This window comes from Myotis daubentonii, chromosome 4, assembly GCF_963259705.1.
Source record: "Myotis daubentonii chromosome 4, mMyoDau2.1, whole genome shotgun sequence".
NCBI classification, from domain to species: Eukaryota; Metazoa; Chordata; class Mammalia; order Chiroptera; family Vespertilionidae; genus Myotis; species Myotis daubentonii.
In genome coordinates, this window is record NC_081843.1 from 35,105,390 (window position 1) to 35,118,765 (window position 13,376).

The window sequence follows — 13,376 nt, forward strand, 5'->3', positions numbered from 1 at the left end:
GCCCCCACATTGTCAGTGCTGAGGGGTGAAACCACACTCTTCATCTCCCCTTTGTAGCAGCTGTCCTCTTTCCGACTGGCTGGATGCTGACAGCGGAGGCGTGGTCAGGGATGGGAAGTGTGGGTGTTCACAGCCCAGGAGACCGGCTTGGGCCTCTCATCTCCTTTGGGGTGCTCATGGGCACTGTTATTTAGACAACGTGGCATCCAGGCTTGTGGGTGCGGGACTCCCTCCATGCCCACCAGATGCCCAACTTTGTGAGTAGGCAGAGAGAGGGATGGCATCAGGACCTCATACAGGTGCTGGTCCCAGGCTCCATTCCAATCGTGCTGTGTGTGTCTATAAGTCCCGCCACCCTGCAACCAAAGTGTCACAGCAGGGCAGAAACTGAAGTGGGCACCACAAGGCCATTCTGGCCGTTAGGTTAGTGTTTGTCATCAAGCCATTGGTGGGTGGTGTCAGATGATCAGAGCAGCGCAGAAGGGCCTTGGGAACAGAGTGTGCAATGGCTCTGTGTGGCTTATTCCATCTCAGGGGTGTTTGGACAGGCATGAGGGCATTATCGGTCACCACAATCCTGGGAGGGGAACTGGCAGTTGGTGGGCAGGGGTGCCCAGGACTCTACTGTGCCCAATGGGCCTGCTCTGGGAGGAATGGTCACTGCATCCCACTCAAATTGCAAATATCCCACCAGACATTCCAGTGGGTGAGAAATCTGTTCAAAATGACCTGGGCCTAGAACTAAAGTCTGTTTTACGTATTAACATACAGCATTTTGTTGTTGTTTTTTTGCACAATTCTAACATACACCGAATCTCCCAGGAATGCAGCAATAGTGGAAATTGAGGAGAGCTTGTCCTTTGTTCTGTCACAGGATTTTACCAAGAGCGTTCACTGTTTCAGACAGTCACATCCCCGAACTCAAGGCTGCCCGTGGTATTTGAGTGGCCGATACAACAGCACAACGTCAGCCTGCATTTTGAAATGCCACATTGGTGGTGAGTATATGAACAGGTGCCCCAATTCCACTGCTTCATTTTGTCCTCTAGTGTAGACATGCCCAAGCATTTACATATTATTAAAATATTATTTGATTATAAATCACTCTCCTTTTATTTTTCCTTTATATACAGGTTAAGGCATTGCTATGTTAATGTGTAAAATTATGTATGTGGATAGGTTATATTAATGATGAACTTAATTTCTGGAGAGAAAAGGAGATGTTACAAAACATTTCTTTATTATTATTATTATTATTTATTGATTTGAGAAAGAGAGAAACATTGATTTGTTGTTCTTCTTATTTATTCATTCATTGGTTGATTCTTGTATGTGCCCTGACTAGCGATCAAACCCACAACCTTGGCAAATCTGGATGATGCTCTAACCAACTGAGCTACCTGGCCAGGGCACGAAGCATTTCTTATAGGAGAAAGGCTGAGTCTTAGAGAATGAGGACTACTGAGTCCTCCAATTCATAGATGGGAAAAACGGGCCCAGGAAGGCACAGTAGCCTGCCAGATGTCACATCATGAATGAGCAGAACCAGGATTAGAACCCAGGTTTCCCAATTCCTGGCCCAGGGCGCTTTCTGCTCACTCAGTAGCTTTTGATAGCCTTTCTCAGCTTCTTCTCTCATGACAACTCCATTCCCTGTTATAAAGGGGGATGAGAGATTTTTTTAAACCTGTGGACTTTTGTTTGTAATTTATGGAAACTTTCCAAACAGCCAGCGAGGCCCTGGGCTGTGTGAACCCAGCAGCTTGCTGATGTCCAGGGCCTCTCCCAACTGTACCAACCTGTCACTCTGGCCAGACTCCTTCTGTGCCAGGCTGGGACCAGGGGGTGGGGCCAGATGACCTCCTGTGACCTCATCTAGCCCAGACACAATTTTCTTCCCTTCTAGATAGTTTTCTAATCACCAAGTGAATCTGAGACTGTCTATTCTTTCGACGACTACCTTTCAACTCAAGTTATGGTTTTATAAATAATATATATGGCAAGTCAGTGCTGGGGGAAGGACGCTCATTCCGCTCTGAAATATTTATGGCCTGGAGTGTCTGCTTACTTTTCTTCAGAGTCATTTTTTAGCACAGCGTGCGGGAGAGTGCGACAGCCCAGGGCATCGTCGGAGGCAGCAGCACGAATAGTCCTTCCAGACTGACTGCTGGGCCTATCCATCCCATAGCCGACAGGGAAGATGGCAGCTCTGCCCAGGGAGCGCTCCCAAGCCCAGACCTCCTAAATTATCTCAGGGAAGACTGTGTCGGTGACAAGAATCGGCGCCACTGCCTTTGAGACAGACGTTGCTTTCCAGTGTGCAGTTTGAATAATAACAGACACTGCATCAGGCTTTTTCAAATAAGATCTTTAACTCTTCAGCCTTTCTGAGAAAGTGTGCATTATAGCTCTCACTTCACAGGTGGGAAACTGAGGCTCAGAAAAGTTAAGGCATTCCTTGAGGTCACTCCATAACCAAATAGCAGTCTGGAGTTCTACCCAGCCTGGCTGACCCCTCATCTCAATCTTTTCTCCTGTACCAACCTGCCACCCACGCTGACCCATCACTCAACCGTAGCTGGGAGCTAGTGAATGGATTCCAGATCAGTTTCCATGGCAGTGCCTGCCCGTCTGCAATGTTTGAACTGCTGGGGGGCTTGGATCTGGGAATAACAGTCTGTGCTGAACAGCAGGCTTGACTCCCAAACCTAAGGCGATGGATGCATCCTTGCATATGCTTACGTGGGGCCAGATGGGAGCCTGAATTGAAGAATGATGGTGCTGGAAGGACCCATAGAGTCATCTTACCTGACTTCCCATGTCACAGGTGGGAGATTAGGAGCATGACAAGGGCTTGTCCAAGGCCATAGTTGGAACCTATTGATCATGATGGTCTATCTTGGAGTCCAGACTTCTGGTCAACCTCATCTCTCTCCTCAAACCCCTTTTCGTATAGGAGAAAACTTAGACTTGGAAAGGGAAGAGCTTGATCAGAATCACAGGGGTGGAAGGATATAGAGGTGTGTACTTCCTTGGTCTGGCTGTAAATCCACTAGTGAGTTAAATCATTTTGAGACTGCAGTTGAGGAAAAAATTCCTGAGCATTTCTGAACTAGCTGACCATGAAGAAGGCTTTAGTTGATAAAATATAGATTTTAATCAGTGTTTGGAATTAAGTAGTGAGGACAGGAATATAGGGCAATTTCCTATAGAAAAAAGGCACTTATATTTCTGAAAGTTGGTGACTCTAGGGCAGGCTGGCTCTGAGTCATCCTCAATGTGGCGGGTGACAGAGAATGATTGTGAAGTCAATGAATGACAACATTTCTGAAAAAGTCCAGTTCAATCTTGAGTCAGAAGGAACTGTTGAGCTGTCCTACCCTGGCTGCCTTTGGCCTTCCCCTGCCATAGGAAGCCCCGCCTTGTGATAAATAGTCTTTAAAGATGGTCCCCGCAATGAATCATGCTTCTTGGTATTCATGCCCTTGTATTGCCTTCTCCCTCTTGAATATGGGCTGGCCCTGTGTGCACCAATAGATTGTAGTGGACACAACTGAGTGACTTCTAAGGCCCCATCAGAAGAAGCCTTTGCAGTTCTCACCTGGCTCTCAGGTAAGGCTTGCTCTCAGTCTGACTACTTTGAGACTGCCATAATGTGAGGAAGCCCAAGCTAGCCACATGGAGAAGTCTGGAGGGGAGACCGAGAGATCTGGTCAAGCCCCAGCTCTTCTAGTTATTACAGCTGTGGCATCAGAGGTGTGAGTGAAGGAACCATTCTGAACTTTCAGCCCAGCTGAGCCTATAGATGACTCCAGCCACTGCTTCCACCGAACTGCAACTACACAAGCAACCCCAGGCCAGAACCACCCACCCAGCTGAACCTGATCAACTCTATAGACCCATGAGAGGGATAATAAAAATATAAAGCCATTATTTTTTAAGGCGACTTGCTATGCAGCAATAGATAACCAGAACACCTTGCATTGCTGATGCCATCTGGGCCTGGACCAGAAGTCCAGGGTGATGTGGAGATTTTAAAATCAGCCTTCTCACAAACAGGACCAAACCAGGCAGCCTCTCAGAGCCCAGAGAGTGGGTGTTTCCTCTGAGACAGCCTCTCCAAACCAACTGAGGAGCCACTGAGAGCATTTGCAGGGGACCTGTCGAAGGAGGACCTCACTGCCCTTCTCTCTGGACAGCCCTCCCTCAAGTTATTCACAGACCTTACCTCTGCCCTTGGTTTCTGATCAGCTCCCAAAAAGTGAGGTCACAAGGCCCCAGGGTGTCCCTGAGGGACCCACAATGGGTGGGAACAGGGCTGCTTCTAGGCCCAGGGCTATGCAAACAGTTGACTGGTCAAGACAAGATGAACAGACATGAGCATGTCCAGATACTTGGTTAGAAATTTGACATTGCCATGACAACTAAGCTTTGAGGCATGGACTTGTCTCCTCGAATAGGAAACCGTATACAATAAAACTGAGTATTGTCAGCTTCTGAGATGTGTCACATTTGACCTGAGAAGCACCCTGGTCATATGCAGAGGAACCGCATATTGTCCACGAGGGACATCTAGTTTCAGAGGCGGAGTTTGAGCTTGGACTGTACCTCTGTGCATCCCCCTCTGGGAGGAGCCAACCCAGGGGCATAAATGCCATTGGCGAGGGCACTGTAGGCCGAGTCTCAGTCCCCGGGCTCACTCCCCTGGCGCCGCAGCCGGTGCTTTGTGCTGCACATAGATTGCATGACTGTCATGGCAGCCACGGGTGGAGGCTTGGCCCTGCAGTAAGACCCTGAGCAGCCAGCCCTCTCCTTCCTCCCTGAAGCTAGACCTTTGGAGGCACAGGGCTTGCCTCACAAGAGAAATCTGATTTCCTGCCTCTTAAGGAAAAAGAGCTGAAGGATTCTAGGATTTTGCATGTCTTTTTGTAAAACAAGCTGGCGACATCAGATCTTAGAATCAGTGCCTTGAATCTCATGCACAAGACCTCCAGTTAGCAAATTCACTTAGAACAGGGTTTTTTTTGAAATATCTGAGGAAGCGTCAGAAAGCTCAGTGGACCCCAAGTACCAGAGACGAGGAGCCAGCTGGCATGGGTGTGAGATGCTATCACACTGTGGCTGTCATTGCATTTCTCCGATGCATTTGCATTGCCTTCTAAACTGGTTTTTACTTAAATAATTTAGTATAAAAACACAAACTCACAGGGACCATACATTAAACATCTGCTGTGATAGACACTGTGCTTGGGGCTCTTATGACACAAACTCACCTTAATTTCATAACCTCAGCCAGGAGAGTGGGTGTGGTGGGCAGAATAATGCCACCGACATTAAGAGATTACCCTGCCTTATCTTTAATCACAGGGTCCTTTAAAGCAGAAGGGGAAGAAGTCAGGGTTAGAGAGAGGTTTGAGATGCCACCTGCTGGCTGTGAAGGGGACTATGGCCAAGGGATGTGGAAAGTCTAAGGAAAAGATAAGGAACCGTTCTCCCTTGGCTCTCTCTCCAGAAGGAACACAGCTCTGCTGACAACTTGAGTTTAATCCGGTGCAAACTTCTGATTCCAGAACTGCAGGGAATATATCTGTGTTCTTTTAAGCCACTAACTGTGTGGTAACGGTACAACAGCTATAGGAAACGACTACAGTGGGGTTCAGAGAGGCTTTGCAACTTGCCCAGGATGCCGCAGCGTGGAGATCCAATCCCAGGTCACTCTGATTCCAGGGCCCCTTGCTCTTTCCCTCTGCTCCACGCTGCCCCCTGCTGACACTCTCGGCGGCCTTGGTGTGAAGCTGGGGGAGGGGGGGATCCAGGCACTGGGTTGCCTGAGGGAATGGAGACGAGAAACACAAACGGAGGGAAGAGTGGTCTGTGACCCTGTTGGCCAAAGGCGGGCCTCCACTTTCGGCAAGAGCTCTGAGCAAAACACTTCCTCCAGGCTCCAGGGGTCATCCTGACCCCAAACAATGACGGTTCACTTCAGGGCCAGTGTCTGAGACCTGGGCCCGCCACCTGCGGGGATGTATGCATCTGGGGCGTGGGAGGCCTCCTGCGAGTCAGTCAGCAGGAGAGGTGCAGGTCTGGGTGCCCCTGCAGCACGTGGGAAAGGTGCTGGCTTCCTCTGGGCTTCAGCTTCCTGATGAATCAAAAGGGGTGGTAATGCCCACTCTCCATCAGGGTCCCGCTGCCAATCCGCGGCAGTCCCCTTTGTCCATGCATTTATAACGGCTGCCCATTACTGCTCATCCCAGTTGCCATCCAGACTTGAGCTGAATGCTTCTTTGTAACTCCCACTGCATCTGTTTTGTGGGTTCAGATACCTCCCAGCGCCAGGATGGTTCCAAAGGACCCGGGACAGTGTGTCTTGTATTTGTCATGCTTTCACTCCTCCATTTTAACCTCAGTGGGCACCTTTCCCATCCTTTCATCCGCACAGAAGAGCCAAAGAGCTGCTCTGGCCACACAGCGGGTAGAGCGTGGTGCTCGTCCCTGATCCCTCAGAAAGAAGGCTTGTTAGCAATCAGAGAGGGTGGCCAGCGCAGCTTCGCTAAAGGTTTCCAGTGGCAGGCCGCAGGGCTCTGGGCTGGCACTGGGCCTGGTCACTGGGCGCCTGACGGAGATGAAGACATGGAAACTAGCTAATCAGATTTGCAGAATGTGCTGACTCGCTCCGGGGCTCCTAGGCACCCCGCCCAGGATGACAGTGCCAGGCACATTCCCACAGAGGTTGGGGTGTCTGCTGGAAGCTGAGGAGCCGGGGCCCACTGACTCTGCTTGGGAAACATATGACATTTCTGGGCTAGTGATTCATCTCATCTGGGACCTCAGGGTGCCCTGCCGACATACGATACAGCAGTCTTTGCAAGGAGCCCACAGGCATGTCTTCATTAAGTCCTGAGTGTCAGGAAGGCCACCCAGAATGGAGAGCTGGGCCTGGGCAGAATTTGGAGTTGGGTGCATTGGCTGGAGCCCCGGGAGGCCTGGGTGCGGCTGTGCCCCGCTGGCTGCCCTGCAGGGACAGCAGACAGGGAGGCGGGCTGGAGCTGCCGCAGTGCACTCTGCCTGCAGGAGCTTTCTCGCCCACCTAGAGCCCAGGAGAAGGCTCCTGCCAGGTGAGCTTTGTTCACGGCTGGGCCCTGCACCCGGTACTCGAAAGTCACCTTCCCGGTGGGATCTTCCCTAGTCACCTCGTCTTAGCTTTCACCCTCTGCCCCACCCCAGACATTTCACGCTCCCTTTCTCGCCTTAGCTTGTACCACCGGCTATGATATATTTACTGTACTTATTTATCTTGTTTATTGCGTGCGTTCCTCCATAGAATATAACTCCATGTGGACAAGGACTTGTCCACTTCATCACTGAGGTGTCCCCACCACCAAGCACAATGCCTGGTACAGGGTAAGGTACTCAAAACATATTTGTCAAATGAATGAATGAGTGAGTGAGTGAGTGAGTGAATAAATGAAACCAGGCCCCTGTATAGATGACTCCCTCTGAGGCACCAGTGAGGACTGGTGGTTAAGGAACTGACGTTCTCACAAAGCAGCAGTGGCGAAGGCGCTTGTGGAGGCGGGCTATGAGCTGTGAGAAGCAGACAGGCCGAGCTCCATCTCTGGCATTTCCCAGCTCTGCAAAGTGGGGCAGCTGACAGCTCTTCCAGTTCCTTCTTCCTCAGAATGGGGATGACACAGTGACCTGAGAGGCATAAAAGGCACGGAGGGGGTCCTTTTGGCTGGGGTCCCTGAGGTTACTCATAGCTGGAGCACACTGTCCACGGCCTCTGTCCTGAAGGAGCAGAGGAGCCAGGAGCATGAGCGGGCTTGGGTAATTGGCCGTGGGTGGAGGGTCTGGAGGTCCTGGGGGAGGCGTGAGTGGGAGGTGGGCAGGGTGAAGGGAGCAGGACCAGGAATCCCAAAGAGAAGGTTAGGTGCCTGGAGGTAGACTCTGTGCAGGAAGTTTAACGGGGGTGCTCTCAGAATCAGCACCTGGGAGAGAGGGACAGCAGCAGAGGGAGAGGGAGAGCTACAACCAGCCCTCAGCCCTCAGACCGGAGCTGGGTCTTTGCAGCCCCGCACCCATCACTCACATCCCCAGCCTCGAGGCCTCGGGGGGATGGCTCTCTTCAGGAGAGGGTAACCCATCACCTTCCCATCACCAGCAGTTGGGGATAGTCCTTCAGATTTTAAGGAGACTTTGGGTGGGGCAGCAGAGTGTCCACTGCAGTGGGTCCTTAGGGCAGAGCCAAACTCAGCTGTCCTAGCTCCACTGTGGCCACAGGACCCCCAGCCTTTGACCTTTGTGACCTCTAGCTGTGGTCCTCCTGTTCCCTTTCCATTTTTCCTCTTCCCCTCGATCCATTCCCCACCCGAATCCCCATCTTTTCTAGTGGCATCTGCAGGGCCCCAGGTCCTCAGCCAGAATGGCTGAGGAAAAGAAGCAGGGGCTGGGAGGGGTGGGCGTGTGAGGGAGTGAGGGAGGAGGGGGAGGCTGAGAGTAAGACAGTGGAGCATTTTGTGCAGGTCAAAGGGCAGAGAGTATGGCTGAGGAACGGTGGGTGTGGACTGGGGGCCTCCCAGCTCTGCTGCCTGCCGGCTGGTGGCCTGGGGAGATCCTCCCTCCCCTCTGGTCTTCAGCTTCCTCACTTGCATGGCGGGGCTCGGGCGTGGGAGCACAGAGGAGGTGTGGATGGGAAAACGCATGAGCGCCTGTAGACAGTCAGCGTGCACACTGGTGTGTGCAGGAGCCAGCAGCTCCCTGCTGTGCTGCCAGGCGCTGCACCTTGGAGTCCTGTCTCTGGGGAGTGGAGGGCTGGCCTCCTTCCCTGGAGAATGGAGGGGGTGCTGGAATGGCCCCAGGGCAGCGGACGTTGGTCGTTCTTGCCCAGTGTTGAGGCCCATGGAGGACTCCTGGCTGAGAGAGTGGGTGACTGTAGCTGGAGAGCGTTCTCACAGCCAAGCCCAGGAACAAAACCCCGGGTCCCCCCAACGCCTGCACAGCCAATCCAGGGCTGAGGAAAACAGCAATTATGAGCTGTGTCATTAAAGGCTGCCGGATTTTAATTAAGAATGGAATCACCTGGTGGTGGGATCCGGGGAGGGAAGGGATAATGATGGATTGCTGGAAGGCGGGCAGGGCTGTTGTTTCAACTTCTCTCGGCCCTGGTAGGTCTGGAAGGCAGTGAGGCCAGCTTTCCAATCTCTAATGAGGAGCATTCGCAGGTGCTCAGGGCCAGGTTGGCCAGAGGTGTGTGTGTGTGTGGGGGGGGTGCTTTTAAGGGGCACCTTCCACCCCAGGGCTGCAAGGTGTGGGTGCAGCTGAGAAAGGGGTTCAGAGATGGGTATTGGCAGGCAGCGCCAGGAGGGGAAGCCCAGCAGAACCCAGGGGTCCCCAGCTACAAGGTGTATTAGAAAGGAGGTTATGCTCCCCACTTGAGTCTCCAACCAGAGCCCCAGAATCTCCTGGGGCCCCTTATACAGCTGATAACCAGGTCCCATCTCATGAGTACGTTAACAAGTATCCTGACCACATTCGAGTTTCAAAACCAATGGATTTGAGGCCATTGGTTTTCAAAGCTTTTTTTTTTTTTTTTTTTTTTTTTTCCTGCCTCAGCAACGCTTGCTTCAAATGAAACCTCACCAGGAAGGCAAATGAGCCCACCAGACCAACACCAGTGTGCTCGGTCAAGGTAGGTGGGGGAGGGGGTCTAGACCCTGGCCCTTGCCCACTCACATCAGCAAACAGCCTCAAAGATTTGTTCAGACAAGTGCAATGTCCTTCCCATCTCCGGCACCTTCCCCTTCTCCATCCAGCACCTGGGCAGTTCAGAGTGGGGCCCAAACCTTCAGAGCTGGACAGGACAGGGCAGGCAGGAGCTGAATTTCTGCCATGTAAGAAGATTTTAAGCCAGGAAGGACAAACCAAAAGGGGTTTTCTGGCTCAGGGTAATGAAGGCAGGTTCTGGAGTCAGACTACCCGGGTTCAAGTCCCAACTCTGCTATTGGCTTTCTGGGTGATGTTGGGCAAGTCACTATACTTCCTAAGCCTCAGCTTCCTCAACCGTGAAATGGGTATGCGGCAGGATGCTGAGACCTCTCCTCAAAAGGCAATGTCATCACCCCACCCAGTCTGTCCCCTTACAGAATGTTCTGGAACTCTTGTGAAGAACAAGCATCCACATGGGCCAAGCCCCTAGGACCGCGCTTGTTAGGTAGTAAGTAGTCAGGAAATGTCTGCTATGACTGCCTAGGCCGTAGGGGGTTGGATGTCCTCCTAGGACAGGCCAACCCAGAGTCATCTGACAGAGCCTATGCATTTAAATCCTCAGCTGGGGGTGTTCAAATCCTGCCTCCAGCACTTCCCACTTGCGTGATCTTCAGCAAGACACCTGCCCTCGGGCCCACCTCCAGAGGGACGTGTGAGCATGAAATGAGACGGCCTGCCTGATCCAGTGGGCCGTTCGCAGGCTGCGTCGTACCGGACTCCAGTAGCACTTGACACAGCCGACCTCTCTCCTCCTGGAAGTACCTTCTCCACTTCGGTGACTGTGCTCGTCTCCCCTCCCCGGGCTACTCCTCAGCAACTCCGGTGTGGGCTGGGTGGACGGGCTTCAGGGCCTGGCCTTGTCTGGGAGGACAGGCTGTTCTTTCAGCCCCACCTTGGTAGTCGGGGCAGATGGGTAATTCTCTTAGTTTTTCCGGCTCAGGATCAGCTGTGGGCAGACCTTTGCTCTGACTTCTCCTTTGAGGCCTGGATTGTCTCTTTAGTTCAGCTCTGATGTTCCTGCCACCAAGCAGCTCTCTGGGTCCAACTCCTGATCCATGTCCGATAAACGTTTATTAAATCACCAACAAGAGCAGGCGAGTCAGCTCAGAGAGCTCCTACATTTCCTGGCCACATAAACGTAAGCTCCGTGGGAATGCCTGGAAGTGGTGCCTGGAGCCAGGGTGTCCCCGCATTGGGACGAGTGGCAGTAACACTGTTTACTATGCACTTTCATAGACGTCATTATTTGCCAAGCATTTCTACATTATTCCACTTGGTCCTCTGAGCTGGCGTTTTATTTCTGTTTTATAGATGAAGATCCTGAAGCAGAGAGATGTCGACAGACCATTTGCTCAAGCAGCCCTACCCCTGAAGATGTATTTAAAGAATCGGACAGATAATTATTTGTGTATGGGGGACACAGCTTAGTACTAAAATGCTAGTCAAAAATTGCATGTAAATTGGAAGGAGAGTGATTTAAATTAAGGAGTTCAGGGGTCCTCATATTTGTCAGGAGGAGGAAATAAATTAACTTTAGGATTTATTAAGTGCGCACTTATCATCAGAGAGATGCAAATTAAAACAACAATGAGGTAACACCTCACACCTGTCAGAATGGCTACCATCAACAAATCAACAAATGACAAGTGCTGGCGAGGATGTGGAGAAAAAGGAACCCTGTGCACTGCTGGTGGGAATGCAGACTGGTGCAGTCACTGTGGAGAACAGTATGGAGTTTCCTCAAAAAATTAAATATGGAACTCCCATTTGACCCAGTGATCCCACTTCTAGGAATATATCCTAAGAAACACAAAGCACCAGTCAGAAAGAACATATGCACCCCTGTGTTCACAGCAGCACCATTTACAATAGCTAAGATCTGGAAACAGCCCAAGTGCCCATCGGTAGATGAGTAGGTAAAAAAGCTGTGTTACATTTATACCATGGAATACTATACAGCAGTAAAAAAGAAGAATCTCTTACCCTTTGAGACAGCATGGAAGGACCTGGAGAGTATCATGCTAAGTGAAATAAGTCAGTCAGAGAAAGACAAGTATCACATGATCCCACTCATATGTGGAATCTATGTAACAAAATAAACGGATGAATGGAGTGGATCCAGAGACATGGAAGCATGGATCAGAGTGTGGAATCTCAGAGGGAAGGTGGGGAGGGCTGGTGGGTGGGAGATAATCAACCAAAGACCTTGTATGCATATATGCATAACCCATGGACACAGGGTGCTGAAGGCCTGGGGCAGGGGGCGGGGGTGGGATGGAGGGGGTCAGTGGGGGACATATGTAATACTTTCAACAATAAAGAATTATTTTAAAAAATTAAGAACATGTAAAAAAATAAAAGATAAAGTCATTAAAATAAAATTCAACCATATACTATTTACAAGGGACACACAAAAAACCATAAGGACACAGAGATAGAAAGTCAAAGGATGATGCCCTGGCCAAGTAACTCAGTTGGTTAGAGCGTGGTCCCCATACACCAAGGTTGCGGGTTCGATCACAGTCAAGGCTTCTACAAGAATCAACCAATGAATGCATGAATAAGTGTAAGAACAACTTGATGTTTCTCTTTCTCAAAAAAAAAAATCAATCAATAAAAAAAAGTCAAAGGATGGAAAATATATTCTAGGCGAATGAAAAAGAAAAATGGGAAGGTCATATTGAGGCCAGAAAAAAAATTGACTTTAAGGCCAAAAGTGTTACTAGAGATAGAGAGTCAATGAAGATTAAAAAACAGTTCATTCACCAAGAAGATAGAGAATTTCTCATCTTTACACATTAATAACATAGTCTAAAATATTGAAAGCAATATTGACATGCATAAAAGGAAATATGAAAGTCTGTTATAATGGGACAGTTAACATTATTGCTCATCGATATATATAAAAGGCTAAGTGACCGCCCGACCGCCAGACCGTCTGACCAGTAGCTATGACACGCAATGACCACCAGGGGGCAGATGCTCAGCACAGGAGCTGCTGAGCTGCAGTGACTTGGCAGCGGCTGTTCTTGGGTGACGCATCCCAGAACCAGAGAGGAGGGAGCCCGATTCTGGGTGCGTCACCAGAGAACTGCCCTCACGCAATCCGGGACCCCTCAGGGGATGTCGGAGAGCTGGTTTCAGACCGATCTCCGCAGACCAGGCCAAGGGACCCCCACCTGCCGGAGGGACCCCACTCACTCCACAGACATCCTTCGAGCCACGGCGCTGCCCCAGATGTGGCCCCCGGGGAGGGATCACAGGAGGTTGGCTCCAGGGCATGTTTGGCCCATCTCACCCAGTCCCGTCCCGCTGGCCACCTTCTAATTGATTTCCTTTCAATATTCACGAATCCATGCACCAGGTCACTAGTAATAACATAAATCAAGTAGATTGAAAAAAAGAAAGCACTTAAAAGATTTAGTAGTAAGTATAACAAACTTGATCAAGTGGATATGTTTAGTGAAAGAAAAAAGCCACAGAGAGATGTATGCACTATGAGTCCAGTTATCTTTAAAGTCACAGACAATCAAAATGAAACAATATATCACTTAGGGATATATATGTGGATGGTTTAAAGGAAAAGCAAGGGAAAAATTAACCTGAAATGA

At 50.4% G+C, this 13,376-nt stretch overlaps 1 long non-coding RNA gene across 1 annotated transcript; it reads left to right on the plus strand.

Annotated features, from left to right (window-relative positions):
• Positions 1–7,323: 7,323 nt before the first annotated feature.
• Positions 7,324–11,313, plus strand: LOC132232367 (uncharacterized). Its single transcript, XR_009452413.1, has 3 exons — positions 7,324–7,401; positions 9,613–9,688; positions 11,077–11,313. It is a non-coding gene; the product is annotated as an uncharacterized LOC132232367 (long non-coding RNA).
• The last annotated feature ends 2,063 nt before the right edge of the window (positions 11,314–13,376 follow it).